Genomic DNA, 12,519 nt, shown 5'->3' with positions numbered 1-12,519 from the left:
TGTCTTGACTTAGATGTTCTCTCACTTACATGCTCCCCACTGCCTGATGGAAGCTTCCATCTTGTGTATCTTTCAACCCTTGTACACCCACTGAATCCTTCCTCAAGTCCCAACTTCTCTTGAGACCTTACTTGACCACATCAGCTCTTCACTGAACTCAGAATTGCTACCTTTCCAGTAACAACATGAGAGGTTTTTGAGATGTTCTGTGTGATAATTACCATAGAGCTTCAGCTTGAAAGTACACATCTTGAAGTCAGGGGCTGGATGTTTTTCTCCTCTTACCTTCCCTGGCACAGATCTCAAGACATGTCTGCTGGTGGATGGTGCTGAGTGAGGGAATTGAATAGCATCACTTTAAAGCTGTTCTATGTTGGTATCTGAAAGGGCTATCCATAACATCAAAAAAGATAGAAAACAAGGACTTTTAAAGTTTGTATAATAGAAAAAGTACTTTTAAAAATAGCCACAGTGGACTGTTGGAGAGAGGAGTTTCTGTCAAATGGAATACTGAAACTCTTGCTGATTTTGACCATCCAAGTTGGGATATGAAAATAAGGGAAAGCTGACTTGTTCTGAAGGGCAGAGGGAGAGGAAGGTGGGAGGAGGGGGAGGAAAAAGGAGCCAGGAGCAGGTGGGGGCACAGCTCACAAAAGAAACTCTCCTGGAGGTGGGGTGGCCTGAAAGGACTTTTAAAGACCAGAAACATCTAAAATGAGATATTCAATTGTCTGATCTAAGTATGTTGTCAGGCCTCTTCACCTGGTCTGTGTGTGTGTGTGTGTGTGTGTGTGTGTGTGTGTGTGTGTGTGTGAATGTGTGTGTTGTTGGTAGATTTTGTCTTTTTAGAAATTGGCAAAGGGGCTTGGTTTCACATTTTGTAAATGTGGAATAAGGAGTCAGGATTGTAGGAAGCTGACACAGGTTTGGTCTCAGAAGACCTCTGAGAATTTGTAAAACTCTCAGAGAAGGATTTGACTTTCTATAAAGCATTGAAATGGGATTCAAGTCAAGCATCTAGGTCTTGAGGTCCAAGCCTCAGGTGATAGCTGAGTTACATTTGGCAGGAAAACATCCTGCCCTAGAAATAACTAATAGAAGTGACAGTGAAAGTATTAGTTGCTCAGTTGTGTCTAACTCTTTTTGACCCCGAAGTAGACCGCCAGGCTCCTCTGTCCATGGGATTCTCCAAGCAAGAATACTAGAGTGGGTAGCCGTTCTCTTCTCCAGGGGATCTTCCTGATCAAGGGATCAAACCTGGGTGTTCTGCATTGCAGACAGGTTCTTTATCATCTGAGCCACCAGGGAAGCCTGAAGTATAGTGAAAGGGAGGTCAAACTTGGACTAGGAGGACAGAGTTTGTATTGTGACTCTGTGACTTACTGTTTGGAGCCTCAATTTCATCATTTTCAAAAGACACCTACCTAGATTATGGTAGATAAGGCTAGATTATACCTAGTAACAAACAATCCCCAATTTTTATTGGTTTTGCACAATGAAGTTTATTTCTCACTTACTGTGTATATATGTCACAAAGTGGCTTGAGATCTGCTTCTGGATATTCCATTCCAGAGCCAGGCTGATGAAACAGCTGTGATCATTGGCCATCATGAGAGCGGAAAAAGGTTTGGAAAATCTACAATAAGTTCTTTTCAGAAAAAAATTAAATTTTATATTGGAGAACAGTTGATTTACAATCTTATGTTAATTCAGGTGTACAGCAAAGTGATTCAGTTATATCTATTGTTTTCAGATTCTTTTCACATTTAGGTTATTATAGAGTGTTGAGTAGAGTTCTGTGCTATACAGTAAGTCCTTGTTGGTTATCTATTTATATATCTATATTAGTGTATATATGTCAGGCTTCCCCAGTATCTCAGCGATAAGAATCCGCCTGCAATGCAGGAGATGCCTCTTGTGTAGGAGACGTGGGTTCAATCCCTGGGTCAGGAAAATCCAGTGGAGAAGGAAATGGCAATCGACTCCAGAATTCTTCCCTGGGAAATTCCATGGATAGAGAAGCCTGGAGGGCTTCAGTCCATGGGGTCGCAAAAGAGTCAGACATGACTTAGCTACTAAACAACAGCAACAACACTGTGTATATGTTAATCCCAAACTCGTAATATATCTTCTTCCCAACCTTTCTCTTCTGGTAACCTTAAATTCATTCTCTAAGTCTGTGAGTCTGTTTCTGTTTTGTAAATAAGTCCATTTGTATCTTTTTTTTTTTAATATTCCAGGTGTAAACAATGTCACATAATATTTGCCTTTCTCTTTCTGATTTACCTCACTAAGTATGGTAATCTCTAGCTGTATCCATGATGCTCTAAGTGGTATCATTTCATTCTGTTTTGTGGCTGAGTAATATTCCATTGTCTACACATGTGCCATATATTTTTAATCTATCCTTCTGTTCATGGACGTTTAGGTTGCTTCCATGTTTTGACTATTGTCAACAGTGCTGCAGTGAGCATTGGGGTGCATGTATCTTTTCAAAGTATGGTTGTCTCCAGATAGATGCCCAGGAATGGGATTGCAGTGTTGTAAGGTAGGCGATGGCACCCCACTCCAATACTCTTGCCTGGAAAATCCCATGGAGGAGGAGCCTGGTAGGCTGCAGTCCATGGGGTTGCAAATAGTCGGGACACAACTGAGCGACTTCACTTTGACTTTTTACTTTCATGCTTTGGAGAAGGAAATGGCAACCCACTCCAGTGTTCTTGCCTGGAGAATCCCAGGGATGGGGGAGCCTGGTGGGCTGCAGTCTCTGGGGTTGCACAGAGTCGGACACGGCTGAAGTGACTTAGCAGCAGCAGCAGCAGCAAGGTAGCTCCGTTTTTAGTCTTTTAAGGAATACAATAAACTCTTGAAGAAAATGTAACATTCCCATGCCTGGGAAGTAGAAAGTTGCAATCATGTAACAAATAGCCTTAAGGCTGACACAACAACATGTTTATGCTTTACTGTTTCTACAATATCTTCCTGAAGGCTGGGTCATAGTGCTGTTGGGCAGCAGTTTTCTGAGTGAGTGGTAGGAAGTTTCCTTACAGAACTGTTCCCTCTCAGAGTCCATTACCCTCTGGCTAATGGCAGAGGATTGCTTTTAATCTATCGTAATGATTTTGAAGCAGTGGATTTTAAACATCATTTAGTAGAGTCAAAGATTTTGACAGCGCATGTACAGGATTTCCTGATGTAAGTTCTCATATCCTCAATTTTATGGCATTGGAGGCTAATTCTTCTGTCTCAGTAGGTGGTAAAGATACTTTATATTCCAAGTCAAATTTAATAACTATTGGTACCAGCATATCATCCAAATTGAGTATGAAGTATCTCAGTACTATTATATCTCATTATGATATATTTACAGGCTAATACATATATATATTAAAAAAATATATGTCTGTATACATGTCTGCCTGCATGTACACTCTGTGAATAGAAGCATTTATAGAGGTTGTCCTCCAGTTGTGCCACTAAAATATGAGGATGTGGGAACTGATAGAGATGGGTTTCGAAAATAATCACAGAAATGGAGACAAATCTCTGGCCAGCTTGTGTTCTTGACACTTTGTCCCACCTGCCTAAAATCATCATCAGCTATGCTGATTTTTTGCGCAATATTCCCCAATTGCTGTGTACTTTTACTCATCTCGAAGAAAAGACCCACCTCTTTCTTTACCTAGAAGATTCTTACTCCTTAATTACTTAGCTCAAATATTTAATTTCTTCTGTGACATGGTCTATATTTTACTCTGAGATCAAACTGCTCCCGCCTCTATAATTCGAAAGCACTTTGACGGTGATTCTTTTATAGCACTTAGCACATTGCATTGTGATGGTCTGTCTCTCCCCCTCTAGTCATTTCTATATTGTTAGCACCAAGCATAATTCCTGGTACATAGTGGATGTTACATGAATAAATAAAAGACATGAAGCTAGGGCTTGAAACCTGGTCTCTAATCATGACTGCAAATCATGTTCGATTTTTTTCACGCTGATCGTGACTGGCTTAGCAGTGGCAATGTTCTCCTTAAGATGAAGGTTAAGAACCTCATCATAGTATAAATTTCCTACTAGAACATGCGTGCTTTGAGGACAAGGATCTTTTCTGTCTTATTCTATCTTATAATTCTGGTGCCTAGGGTATTACCTGATCTATGATAAGGAGGCAACAAACATCTGTCGAATGAATCAGTGAAACACAAATAGAAGACATTTTAGCCATTATGACCACTGGGCATTTAAAAAATTATTATTTCCCCATAGCATACCAGGTAGAGGGAAGAGGATGCCAGACAAATACATTGAGATGTCAGGGGGAAAGAGGAGAGGTTGGGAGCATGGGGTCACCCAGGATGACCGGGTCTGTTTGTGGTAATAAAAGGGAACTTTGTGATCCCCATAGCTAATTTGATATTTCTCTGTGTTGAAAGAAACGGGATGATTTTGAACCACAGGCTCCCCACTTTGCCACCAGAAATGCCAAACTCTTAGAGACTCCAGAGTCTAGACTATAATATTTCTTCTTTATTGGAAGTATGTAGGTGAAATTGTCATCTCATGTTGAACCTCAGACCTAGAACCTCCATGTTTGGCAATGGAGGGTGAAGCCCTGGTGGGGAGAGTGGGCAGAACCTGCTTGCCATGACTGAATACACTCTTCCTAAGATTTCCCTTCTCCTGTAAATTACTCTGCCACCACTCAACCTGCTCCCCCAGGCATATGCTGGCCAAAGTGTCCACATACTAATTAATTAAGTGTCCACACACATTAATTCACTACAGTGGGATAGATGGAGGGAGGTAAAGGTGTGTTTCTTCCATTGAAAATCTTGGGCTCAGGACTTGCCTTTTTGGCTCTGACAGAGCTACTTTCCTCCTCTAAGCCTCAGCGTCCTCAGGTGCAAAATAGGGAACATAATTGTGTGAGGAACTGAATTGTATCTCTCCGAAATTCCTATGTTGAAGTTCTAACCCTAACTATATTTGGAGATGCCTTTAGGGATGTTGCTGTTTAGTTGCTAAGTTGTGTCCGACTCTTTTGTGTCCCCATGGACTATATAGCCCATCAGGCTCTTCTGTGCATGGGGATTCTACAGGCAAGAATACTGGAGTGGGTTCCTTCCTTCACCAGGGGATCTTCCCAACCCAGGGACTGAACCTGTGTCTCCTGCATTGGTAGGCAGATTCTTTACCACTGAGCCACCTGGGAAGCCCCACTTTAGGGATGTAATTAAGGTTAAATGAAGTCATAAGTACAGGGCCTTAATTTGATAGGATTGGTGTCCTTATAAGAAAAGGAAGAGACACCAGATTTCTCTGTCTCTCTCTCTTTCCCCCTCTGCACAGGCCCAGAGGGAAGGCCACATAAGGACACATGAAAAGGCAGCGGTCTGTAAGTCAGGAGGAGAACCTTCATCAGAAACTGAATCTACCTGTCTTGATCATGGACTTCTGGTCTCTAGAAGTGTGGACCAATAAGTGTCTGTTGTTGAAGCCACCTAGTCTGTGGTATTTTGTGATGGTAGCCCAAGCAGGGAGAAGGCAATGGCACCCCACTCCAGTACTCTTGCCTGGAAAATCCCATGGATGGAGGAGCCTGGTAGGCTGCAGTCCATGGGGTCGCTAAGAGTCAGGCACGACTGAGCGACTTCACTTTCACTTTTCACTTTCATGCATTGGAGAAGGAAATGGCAACCCACTCCAGTATTGTTGCCTGGAGAATCCCAGGGATGGAGGAGCCTAGTGGGCTGCCATCTCTGAGGTAGCACAGAGTCGGACACGACTGAAGCGACTTAGCAGTAGCAGCAGCAGCAGCCCAAGCAGGCTAATGCAAACAGTACCTCATAAAGCTCTTGTGGAGAGCAGGTGGGGACTCAACAAATGTAACTTAAATTTGTTGTTGTGGTGATTCAACCAGCTGAGAGGAGGATGACTCACAAATAAGACTTCAGTGAAGGTTTGGGATAACCCAGGGAACACAGTCACATACAAATGGGCCCCGGGAACGTTCTGCTGTTCTTCTCTTCTTTGCAAGTAGATAGGACAGAATGGCACAAATGACTCTAGACAGAATCGCTGGGACATTTGGATGGAAATTATGATGCCGCTACTTATAAGCTGAGTGCTTTGGAAAAAAAAAAATCTTTCTGAGGCTTGTTTTCTTGCTAACACAATGGGAGTGATAACAGCTATGAGCCAGGGTGATTGTGAGCTTTACGTTCATGTAAATGGAGTTAGAAGCCTGACAGCCCAGAACTATCCAACAAAGCCCGGGTCCTATTGTAAAGCTCTGTGTTGTAGCCTTTCATGGACTGAACAGTACAAGGCAGGGTCTTGTTTTTAAGAGAGAAGTTTATGGCAGTTGAATATTTATTCCCAAGAGTCAAAAATAAACAGTGTCAAGCATTATCCCCTGTTCCCTTGTCTAGGGCTTGGTGGGGGAAGATGTCTGAAGGTCTTGGTTTTGGTGAGAAGGTTTGTCGCTGTGGTGGTTTTTTTTTTTTTAAATTTCATGACATAACCATGAGAAGCCATATCACCCATTTCCACCAAGATGGACTGGGACATCTTGTAGTCAAAAACCTTTAGCTCCAGTCCGTGGGCTGCCTCGTGCCTCCCTGACCATGCTGACCACTGCTGTGCTTGATTGCTCTGCTTAGAACGTCCTCTGCGGGTGTCTGGTCAGGCATTAGTTTGTCCCTGCGGTCCTCTCTGGCCACTTGGTATAAAATTGTGGCCCTTCGTCTCCTGACACTCCTGTCTCATGTGCTCTGTTAGATATTTACTTCCTTAAATTGTCTCCCTGCATCCATGAGGGTGAGGACTTGGACTGCTCTATTTCCTGCTGTGTCCTTAACACTCAGAACACTGTCAGGAACATTGCGGAGACTCAAGACAGGAGCGTGAAGAGTGAGTGAGTATTGTTCTTAGTATTAGCATCATCAGTATTATGGAAATGAATGCATTTCTGGAAAAGTTTGGATTGTTTCTACCCCTCTGATGCTCACCCTGAACTTGGTCATCCCTGGTTTATCTAACCAACACTGCCCCGGTGAAAGACTTGGCCTGGTCACATTTCTCCATGGCCACTGTGCCCACCCGCCCCCACCCCAGGCCTTCTCCAGTAGGAGCCAGTTTAGAACCCCGTGAACTGTTTGGTGACTTTGTGCTCCTTGTTGTAAATAGAAGGCAGGAATGCACTGAGAAAGATGAAGCTCAGCGTTTAAGGCAGTAATTCATTCTTATTTAACACATTTATGTAGTGCTCGGGGAAGACCAGGATCTGTTAGCATCTGTTAAGTGGAGCAGATTAGCAGACAGTCTCAATACAGGATGTGTGACAGTACAGTGGTAGGGTGAATTCAGGGGTCTCAGAGAGTACAGAGGAAATGACCCCACTTCACCTGGGTGCCAGTCTGTTTGTTAGAACTGGGCTTACCATGCGACATGTGGTTATAGAGGTGAGTCACCCATGCTGCTGAAATAAACAGGCAACACCAAAATGCTGAAGTCAGTTAAATGTAATGGATTTTTCATCAGACATATTGGAGGTATACCACTGTTGTGGCTTCCGGTGGTTTCCAGAGGTTATTCAAGGTTTCTTCTTATTTTGTAGAAGCAACAGACGTTGTGTTTTTTCTTTTCTTCATGGTCATGTGGCCCTTTAAAATCCACATTGGACACGGGGGTGAGACTTCTCTTTTTGCATATTATATCCAGCGTTATATTCAAGAACAGGACGGCCTCCCTGAATTTGGGGGTGATCTTCACACAACCTATATGAGAACACAAGCTGTATCTAGAAAGACCAGGTCATGTGAGTGTCTTCAGAAGGCCAAGGACTGAAATACTAACCCCGATTTTAGTGCCAAAGCCTAAAAATAATCCAAGCCCAGAGCACAGCACATCACAGAGGTCTCCTCCTCAGCTGCAAAACTGTCTTATTTTCCTTCACTCTCTAGTGTTTTTCCACAAGCCTCCTTTATTTCAGCTCCTTGGTTTATACTTCATGCAGGCAAGATCAGATGCAAAATTTCTTAGTTTTTAAATTGGAGAAATTACTTAACTAAACTGCTCCTCCTCACTCATGTAAGGACAGCATATGTTCTCGGAGAACTTTAACTTCGGGTGTTAGGAAAACTTTGGGAGTTAATAGATAGGTTTGGACGTCATGCCTGAGACAAGTTTGGGGTTGAGGTTGTACCTCATCATATTTCAGAGGCTGTTTGGTACTGAGAGATTGAAGGCGACAGCCAGGAGTTTCCTTAAAAACATTCAGCCCTGCATATGGTTCTGACTATAGTCATGTCCTCTAGGGCCTGGGAGACAGAGCTCTCCAAGAACGCTTCTTACGTCCAGATTGAAAATTGGCTGTGGCTAGCTTGGCTTGAGGACACACTCCATACTTTGAAAGTTTTCCTCCAAAACCTCTCTGCTTCTCCTCCCTGCTCTCTTGGCTTTGTCTTCCAGCCCAGGATTCTGAGCTGGGTGTGAATTCATCTGAGGGAGGTGTCTTGATGCCTTATCTCTGCCAGTGGCATTTGAGGGAAAGATGCACAGCATTATGTGATGCCTACAGTTCTGTCTGACTTTGTGATCCCGTGAACTGCAACACGGCAGGCTTCCCTGTCCTTCACCATCTCCTAGAGTTTGCTCAAACTCATGTCCATTGAGTCAGTGATGCCATCCAACCATCTTATCCTCTGTCACCTACTTCTCCTCCTGCCCTCAATCTTTCCAAGCATCAGGGTCATTTCCACTGAGTCAGCTTTTCACATCAGATGGCCATTGTATTGGACTAGCTTCAGCCTCAGTCCTTCCAATGAATATTCAGGATTGATTTCCTTTAAGACTGACTGATTGGACTTCTTGCTGTCCAAGGGACTCTTTTCTTTCTTTCTTTTGTTTTTATTTTAATAGAATTTAGGGTTAGGGTTAGGGTTAGTCTAGGTTCGTTTCTTACATGATAGTATATATGTAAGTATAGTATAGTATATACATATAGTATATATGTAATCCCATGCTCCCAAATCATCCCCCGCTCCCCACCTCCCACAGAGTCCAAAAGTCTGTTCTATGCATCTGTGTCTCTTTTGCTGTCTTGCATACAGGGTTATCATTACCATCTTTCTAAATTCCATATATATGTGTTAGTATACTGTATTGGTGTTTTTCTTTCTGGCTTACTTCACTCTGTATAATTGGCTCCAGTTTCATCCACCTCATTAGAACTGATTCAAATGTATTCTTTTTAATGGCCGAGTAATACTCCATTGTGTATTTGTACCACAGCTTTCTTATCCATTCGTCTGCTGATGGACATCTAGGTTGCTTCCATGTCCTGGCTATTATAAACAGTGCTGCGATGAACATTGGGTCTCTTTCAATTCTGGTTTCCTTGGTGTGTATGCCCAGTAGTGGGATTGCTGGGTCATAAGGCAGTTCTATTTCCAATTTTTTAAGGAATCTCCACATTGTTCTCCATAGTGGCTATACTAGTTTGCATTCCCACCAACAGTGTAGGAGGGTTCCCTTTTCTCCACACCCTCTCCAGCATTTATTGCTTGCAGACTTTTGGATTGCAGCCATTCTGACTGGTGTGAAATGGTACCTCATTGTGGTTTTGATTTGCATTTCTCTGATAATGAGTGATGTTGAGCGTCTTTTCATGTGTTTGTTAGCCATCTGTATGTCTTCTTTTGAGAAATGTCTGTTTAGTTCTTTGGCCCATTTTTTGATTGGGTCATTTATTTTTCTGGAATTGAACTGCATAAGTTGCTTGTATATTTTTGAGATTAGTTGTCAGTTGCTTCATTTGCTATTATTTTCTCCCATTCAGAAGGCTGTCTTTTCACCTTGCTTATAGTTTCCTTTGTTGTGCAGAAGCTTTTAATTTTAATTAGATCCCATTTGTTTATTTTTGCTTTTATTTCCAGAATTCTGAGAGGTGGATCATAGAGGATCCTGCTGTGATTTATGTTGGAGAGTGTTTTGCCTATGTTCTCCTCTAGAAGTTTTATAGTTTCTGGTCTTACGTTTAGCTCTTTAATCCATTTTGAGTTTATTTTTGTGTATGGTGTTAGAAAGTGTTCCAGTTTCATTCTTTTACAAGTGGTTGACCAGTTTTCCCAGCACCACTCGGTAAAGATATTGTCTTTTCTCCATTGTATATTCTTGCCTCCTTTGTCAAAGATAAGGTGTCCACAGGTGCATGGATTTATCTCTGGGCTTTCTATTTTGTTCCATTGATCTATAATTCTGTCTTTGTGCCAGTACCATACTGTCTTGATGACTGTGGCTTTGTAGTAGAGCCTGAAGTCAGGCAAGTTGATTCCTCCAGTTCTATTCTTCTTTCTCAAGATTGCTTTGGCTATTCAGGGTTTTTTGTATTTCCATACCAATTGTGAAATTATTTGTTCTAGCTCTGTGAAAAATACTGCTGGTAGTTTGATAGGGATTGCATTGAATCTGTAGATTGCTTTGGGCAGTATACTCATTTTCACTATATTGATTCTTCTGATCCATGAACATGGTATATTTCTCCATCTATTAGTGTCCTCTTTGATTTCTTTCATCAGTGTTTTATAGTTTTCTATATATAGGTCTTTAGTTTCTTTAGGTAGATATATTCCTAAGTGTTTTATTCTTTTCATTGCAATGGTGAATGGAATTATTTCCTTAATTTCTTTTTCTACTTTCTCCTTATTAGTGTATAGGAATGCAAGGGATTTCTGTGTGTTGATTTTATATCCTGCAACTTTACTATAGTCACTAATTAGCTCTAGTAATTTTCTGGTAGAGTCTTTAGGGTTTTCTATGTAGAGGATCATGTCATCAGCAAACAGTGAGAGTTTTACTTCTTCTTATCCAATCTGGATTCCTTTTATTTCTTTTTCTGCTCTGATTGCTGTGGCCAAAACTTCCAGAACTATGTTGAATAGTAGTCGTGAAAGTGGGCACCCTTGTCTTGTTCCTGACTTTAGGGGAAATGCTTTCAATTTTTCACCATTGAGGATAATGTTTACTGTGGGTTTGTCATATATAGTTTTTGTTATGTTGAGGTATCTTCCTTCTATTCCTGCTTTCTGGAGAGTTTTTTTTTTTTAATCACAAATGGATGCTGAATTTTGTCAAAGGCTTTCTCTGTATTTATTGAGATAATCATATGGCTTTTATTTTTCAATTTGTTAATGTGGTGAATTACATTGATTGATTTGCGGATATTGGAGAATCCTTGCATCCCTGGGATAAAGCCCACTTGGTCATGGTGTATGATCTTTTTAATGTGTTGTTGGATTCTGATTGCTAGAATTTTGTTGAGGATTTTTGCATCTATGTTCATCAGTGATATTGGTCTGTAGTTTTCTTTTTTTGTGGCATCTTTGTCAGGTTTTGGTATTAGGGTGATGGTGGCCTCATAGAATGAGTTTGGAAGTTTCCCTTCCTCTGAATTTTCTGGAAGAGTTTGAATAGGATAGGTGTTAACTCTTCTCTAAATTTTTGGTAGAATTCAGCTGTGAAGCCATCTGGACCTGGGCTTTTGTTTGCTGGAAGATTTCTGATTACAGTTTCAATTTACATGCTTGTGATGGGTCTATTAAGTTTTCCTGTTTCTTCCTGGTTCAGTTTTGGGACGTTGTACTTTTCCAAGAATTTGTCCATTCCTTCCACGTTGTCCATTTTATTGGCATATAATTGCTGATAGTAGTCTCTTATAATCCTTTGTATTTCTGTGTTGTCTGTTGTGATCTCTCCATTTTCATTTCTAATTTTATTGATTTGATTTTTCTCTCTTTGTTTCTTGATGAGTCTGGCTAATGGTTTGTCAGTTTTATTTATCCTTTCAAAGAACCAGCTTTTGGCTTTGTTGATTTTTGCTATGACCTCTTTTGTTTCTTTTGCATTTATTTCTGCCCTAATTTTTAAGATTTCTTTCCTTCTACTAACCCTGGGGTTCTCCATTTCTTCCTTTTCTAGTTGCTTTAGGTGTAGAGTTAGGTTATTTATTTGACTTTTTTCTTGTTTCTTGAGGTATGCCTGTATTGCTATGAACTTTCCCCTTAGCACTGCTTTTATAGTGTCCCACAGGTTTTGGGTTGCTGTGTTTTCATTTTCATTCATTTCTATGCATATTTTGATTTCTTTTTTGATTTGTTGGTTATTCAGAAGCGTGTTTTTCAGCCTCCATATGTTGGAATTTTTAATAGTTTTTCTCCTGTAATTGACATCTAATCTTAATGCATTATGGACAGAAAAGATGCTTGGAATGATTTCGATTTTTTAAAATTTATCAAGGGTAGATTTATGGCCCAGGATGTGATCTATCCTGGAGAAGGTTCCGTGAGCACTTGAGAAAAAGATGAAATTCATTGTTTTAGGGTGAAATGTCCTACAGATATCAGTTAGGTCTAACTGGTCTATTGTATCATTTAAAGTTTGTGTTTCTTTGTTAATTTTATGTTTAGTTGATCTGTCCATAGGTATGAGTGGGGCATTAAAGTCTCCCACTATTAT

This window comes from Capra hircus, chromosome 8 (genome assembly GCF_001704415.2).
Source record: "Capra hircus breed San Clemente chromosome 8, ASM170441v1, whole genome shotgun sequence".
Taxonomy (NCBI): domain Eukaryota; kingdom Metazoa; phylum Chordata; class Mammalia; order Artiodactyla; family Bovidae; genus Capra; species Capra hircus.
This window is presented reverse-complemented; position numbering follows the sequence as displayed.